Genomic DNA, 6,653 nt, shown 5'->3' on the forward strand with positions numbered 1-6,653 from the left:
AACGTTATATTCTTTCAGCACTGAAACTGAGAAATGTTGGGGCACGTGACCTAATGTTGAAATCGGGCAGGCAGAATGACAAGCTAGCTCTGGACTAGCTGTGGCCGACTTGCTCGGCCCGAGTATAAACAGTTTGCTTGCTTAACAGAATTGCTGTTACGACATCCAGTGGACACTTTTAGAACAGCATTTAAAAATTAAAGCTAATTTTTTATGATTTTAAAAATCAACTCTCGGTCCGGATTAAATCCGTTTGCAGACCTGATCCAGCCTGCGGACTGTACATTTTACACCCCTGCTATATAATATTTAAAGTTCTGGTCAGACAGGTCTTTTTTACGGCAGGACGCAACTACAGAGCCGTTAAGACATTCTTCTATCAAAGGCCTATTTTCGCATCAGGGTGACAATGGCTCAAATGCATAGTAAGTACTTGCTTTATTTTATTATGTTTACAATTATGTGGTTGAGTTCAAATAAAATACATATATGTATTGTTCTTAAAGCTTCTATTTATTAAGGTTTCTCAACGAATGACTGCCGTGATTAAACTATCCATCCATCTGATGAGGGTGGGGGTTAATATTTATTTCATGCATATGTATTGTCTTTTAGATATAGTCAACATCACAAAGTGAAACACTGTCAGACTTCACTGCAGAAGGCCATTTGGATGTAATTTACAGGTAGATTACTGTTTGGCATCACATTTGAGTGCCTGTCATTTACTTCCTTTTGAGTGTGCTGTGCAATTGTGTTGCATGTTGGTAAAGAGGAAGAAGGATACCTGTATATGTATATATGTATTGCACTCATCTAGAAATGATTGGAAATCGAAAAGCGCTCAATCTTGTTTTGTGGGAAAAACCAAGACATCTTGGAGCAGGGGTCCCCAAACTTTTTCCTGTGGGAATACAACGTTTATGCCTTGTCTTGGCGGCGCCAGCGGCCAGGGGGGGTGCGTGCAGACAGAAGTGAGAGTGTGCTCACCTGTGCGCGCGCATCACGGCTGAGTGGTGCGCGTGCAGACAGCATTTAACGGAGCAGCGCGTGCGCTCTGATCGCTCTTTTAATGTAGTATCGATACTAAAAATATGGGGGGGGGGGATTATAGAGTGGCGGGTAGAGATTTCACCCTGTTATAATAGTAGGGATAACACTGGAGTTGATAAGCGTGTCTTCTTGTCTGATCAATACGCAATTGTGAGGTGCGCGAATGGACCGAGCGGCCAGCTGCTGATCACTCACTCAACAGGCCGACTTACATGAGCAGACAGTGCGCGCGCAGCATTTTTTTTCAGAGCACCGAAGACTCATTTTGACCCAGGAAAAATCCTGGATGCGCGCGCCACTCGCTATGAGTGCATGCGCGTGCAGACAGCATTTAACGGAGCGAAGCAGCGCGTGCGCTCTGATCGCTCTTTTTATGAAGTATCGATCCTAAAAATATGCTAAATCACATCGCTTTTAACGTACGGATACTTTGTTAGTATCGCTACACCGTGCAGCGTGACGGCAGCAGATGTAGTGGGCTAACATCCAAGCTAACCTAACTTCCCAAACGCTGTGGACATCTGAACGCTGATTGGCCGAGACGCGAAACGTCCCATCAAAGATGTTCTATTGCGAAGAGCAACACTCCACATTTTCTCCGCGTCTCACTGCAATCTCAACGGCAGCGGGCCAGGTCAAAAAAATAATAAATCGGAACGCGTCTCTGGTATTGTTCAGGGGGCCGGTCCAAATGGGGAGGCGGGCCGGATCCGGCCCGCGGGCCGTAGTTTGGGGACCACTGTCTTGGAGGATTCCGGGAAATGCATTTTTTATCTTTATGCATGGTGATTTTAGTCTTGTGCACAGAGTAGCTTCTGAAATCAAACTGTTGGGGACAGTTTGCCAAACAAATCAGTGGGTTATTCTAGTTGACAGCTCTGTAATGTATTCCAGCCTCAGCACTTATCTCTGTCACTGGATCCAGTCTGCAGGTTTGGAATCACTACTTGTGAGAGCAGAGCAGCGCTGGCAGCTTTTTTTCTGCGAGACCCTCAACAATAAACTGGAAATAGCCTTGTATCATTCTTGATTTCAGCTTCAATTCTAAAAGAAACATCAAGCTGAAATACCTGGAGCTGGACTGACCCGCAAGGTTAGAGGCTAATGAGAGCTTCGATACACAACTTCAAGTACAGCTGAGACATGCAGACGTGAGGACGTGTAGGAAGTGGGGTAGGCATAGCTCATGGGCAAGGTACCCGGTTCGATCCCTACTCTCCCCATTGTTGCATTTCTAAAGTGTCCTTGAGCAAGACACTGTACCCCCAGTTGCTCCCCGGGCACTTCACTGCAGCCCACTGCTCCTTTATAACTAAAGATGCAAATGCAGAGAAGAATTTACCCACAGGGATCAATACAAGTGTAAATTGTTTTAAGTGCAGGAAAGGCATATATTTTGTAAAGATATCCTATTGTACATATATTACTGGGTATATTCCATATCTCTAAATCACAAATGTTGACAAATTGTATTATTTATAAATATTATTAATAATCTTTGAATACTTTTTTTTTGTGGCTCAAGGTGGGTGTGGCCAGGCCCCGTGGACCTCGATTGGCCAGCCGCCACTGAGGTTACTATTAGACAGTGATCAGAGTTTTATCATGTTTGTTTTTATCCTTAGCTAGGTATGTGTACTGCTATGATATAGACTTATCAGTGCATGTTAACACTTTAACTTAGTTTACTCTCTATTTTATATTTATACACTTTGAATAAGTTTGTGTGAATGTATTTCTCAACAACTGTTGGGATTCATCCCTGGCCAGTGATGTGTAGGCAATTTTACGACTCAAACAATGTGGATTTATTCATGGAAAAAATTGCACATGTTCTGCAGAGTAATGACGAGTCTATATATCGGACGACGAATTGGAACTCATGGTCACTGTTGTTCTAAGTAGAACCGGGGGAGGCCGTTTAAAATAAGGAAACATACCGTATGAGATTTTATTTATTTTCTTAATCGGTGTTTCTCTGTTTGTCTTGCACTTTCTAGCAAAACAGCCATGCCCGACCCTGATAAAATTAAGATATGGAACACAACTGCACAGTGTCTCATTCTTTGATGTAGGCACTTTTGAAAGTCATCTTGGTGCGTCAGTCAGTAACACCAGTAATGTACACGTGAATGCGTGTGCATGATGAGGTGCGGGGTGTTGTTAGTAAAAACAAAGGAAGACATAACCGGGCATAAGCCAGCATGGATGGACCATCTGATCTAAACAGTTGATATGATTGACAGCCCTGAACAATGACAGCAAGGAAATTATGAATGAGGATGCATGCATGAGGAGTTAAAAGCGATAAATAGACATATATTTAAAGGTATAACACAACTAACTTAAACAAACAAAACAAATAAGCTGCAGTGTCAGCCACAGGAGCGCAGCCAGCTCTCCATACTCAGGTGTTGCGTCTTTATAGCTGGCCCTCCCACCATGTTCAGCTGTGACTAAACAGCTGAAGATGCACAGCCTGAAAGACAAACACAGCTGCCTCTGGGTTGTTAAGGATCAGTTCACTTGTTTGAGGCCATTTCATTTACATAGGACATGCACAGTTTAACTTATTGTACCAATGGAGTATCTATTTTGACCCTGATGAGAACAGTTGCATTGCAGCTTATCAGTTCTGTACAACCAGCCAAGTTGAATATGCTACCGCATTTTGCAGAAAGCCCTTTATTAAACATACATATTTAGTATTCATAGTAATAACATAACAGGTGACAAAGTATGTTTGGGAAGTATGCTGTTGTAGATAATCGAACCAAACTTTAAACAGGAGACTGGTGTCAAAATCCCACGAGAAATCTATTTTTAACATTTAGTTGAAATTATTATTATTTTGAGTTTTAGGCAACAAAACTACTTAGTTAGTTAGTGTTTTATTCGAGAGTGTAATCTCCCTGCACATAAGATGATGCACCTCCTCTCTATCTCCTTCTGTTTACATAGATCCTGGTTATCTGGATCGTGGTCCATGCTCATTATTCATAATTTATGTCAATTTTGTGTAACTCTGTAATGTTGTTTATTCTGTACTCATGACATCTAATGCTTCTGTCCAAGGAAGAGGGATTCTCCTCTGTTGCTCTCCTGAAGGGTTCTTCCCTTTTTGCCCTGTGAACAATTTTTTTCTGTTCTTTGGGGAGTTTTTCCTGATCAGATGTGAGGTCCCGGAACATCCCAGGTATCATATGTATACAGATTGTAAAGCCCACTGATGCAAATTTGTGATTTGTGATTCTGGGCTCTACACAATAAACTGAATTGAATTTAAATTGAATTTGTAATCTGCTGCTTCCTTATGAACCATCCCAACCCCTCAGATCGTCTGGGACTGGTTTACTTTCTGTTCCAAGAGTCAGAACTAAAAACGGCTCAGTTTTTCTGCTCCACATACCTGTAACAAAGTCCCTGAAAGCTGCAGGTCTGCTGAGACCCTCCAGACCATTAGCTCCTTTTAATCAAGATTGAAGACATACATTGGCAGAGATAAACTACACTCCTCTCTCAACAAAAATTAAAGAAGATAAATATCGATGGAACTCTATTTCTTTCCTCGGATTAACCCATAGAATTGACTCTGTAAAAATGAACATTCTCCCACGATATCTGTTCCTATTTCAAGCACTCCCTGTAGAAATTCCAGCGAAACAATTCTCTGAATTGGATAAAATCATTTCAAGATTTATCTGGCAAGGGAAAAAACCAAGGATTACATTTAAAACTCTACAACTTCCAAAAGAAGGAGGAATGGCTCTACCCAACTTTAAAAATTACTTCTATGCTGTTCAGATTAAACCCTTAATTAACATGTGTACCCCAATTTATTACGCCAGGTGGAAAGATATTGAACTCTATTATGAATGACCCCCCAATTCAAGCAGTATTAGCACACAAAAACCAGGGAAAACTTATAGACAATTTACAAAATCCATGGATCAAATTCAATTAAAAAATCTGGAACATGATAAAAAGAGAATATAACCTAGATCATAAATTACAAATACTTCAATGGTGTGCCTATGACCCGGGGTTCAAACCAAATGAAATGGATCATAGATTTAAATCTTGGATCCCAAAAGGTATAACGACATACTATTCTTTGACAGATAAAGGACAACTAAAGGACTTTGAACACCTAAGGGAAAAATATCGTCTTGAAAAATCTGACTTTTATAGATATCTCCAGATACGCAATCATTTCGAACATAACATTAGAAATACAATAGACCTTGATGAACCAATACTAAGAATATTTCTCGGTGCCTACCAAAACGAATCAAACAGAGGTATTATCTCTAAATCCTACAAGGGCCTTATGACAAAAAAATCCCACACTGCAGTATACTGTAAAGGAAAAATGGGAAAGAGATGGCAACCTCTCAATATCAAACGAAGACTGGTTAGATGTGTGTAAATTCCAATGGAAATGTACCAACTCTCATATATGGCGGGAATTTGCATGGAAGTGTGTTATTCGTTTCTTTATTACACCGAATAAGAAGGCACGCTTCGCGGGAGGGGATGCCACATGTTGGAGACGGTGTGGGGCTCAAGAAGCAAATCACTGGCACATATTTTGGGAGTGCCCTGTCATAAGGCCTTTCTGGGCAGATTTTCATCAAATATTGGAAATCATACTTAACACTGACTTGCCCCTGGAATTTGCAACTTTATTCTCAGGAAAATTTGATTTTCAAACAGGGCGACGAGATAAATACATGTTTGGCATTTTAATAACCGCTTGTAAAAAAGCGCTCACCAGACGCTGGCTGCTTCCTGAGCCCCCCACAATTCAGGAGTGGATAGACATAGTAAATGACATCTATGCTATGGAAAGGATCACCTTCTCCCTCTGCCTTCAGAGAAGTATGTTTATTCAACTCTGGGACAAGTGGGTGAAATATGCAAATCCAATACGGACAGATCCTGTGGAGATAATAAATGAATGACCCTGCAACGCTGCTCTAGTTTAGGAAACCTCTCCGACCTCTATCCCTCTCCCTCCCTAGTCTCCCCCTTGTCTGATGTATTTCTCTGTTTGTATGTACACTCCAAAAAATGTTCAATGTTATTTAATTTGAAAGACTGGATGGTATATATTGAATACTACACCTGTGCTGATGTATACTTTATAAATTAAGATACTATCCAAAAACGAAAAGAAAAAAAAGTATTAAAAAAAAAAAGATTGAAGACATTTCTGTTTAATTGAACCATATTGAAGGATATTAATCAAATTTTGCATTTCACTACTGTTTATTTCTTTCTTAAACTGCACTGCATTGCACCTTTTATTTAATTTTTTAGCTTTGTAATGCTTTACTTAATGTTCTTAATTGTTTTTGCATTATGTTTTGACACTTTTAATGGTTTTATGTGAAGCACTTTGAATTGCCTTGTTGAAATGTGCTATAAAAATACACTTGCCTTGCCTAGGGTGGTTTGAGAATATACAATCGTCTTTTCATAAGTGCTTTACATCTGACTGCAGAATGTAACCCTAACTCCTAAATCTATTCACTCTGTTGTAAAGAGGGCATGAACATTCAATCCAACCAGAATCATTTTCTTTTTATCTGTAGCAC

This window comes from Pseudoliparis swirei, chromosome 4 (genome assembly GCF_029220125.1).
Source record: "Pseudoliparis swirei isolate HS2019 ecotype Mariana Trench chromosome 4, NWPU_hadal_v1, whole genome shotgun sequence".
NCBI classification, from domain to species: Eukaryota; Metazoa; Chordata; class Actinopteri; order Perciformes; family Liparidae; genus Pseudoliparis; species Pseudoliparis swirei.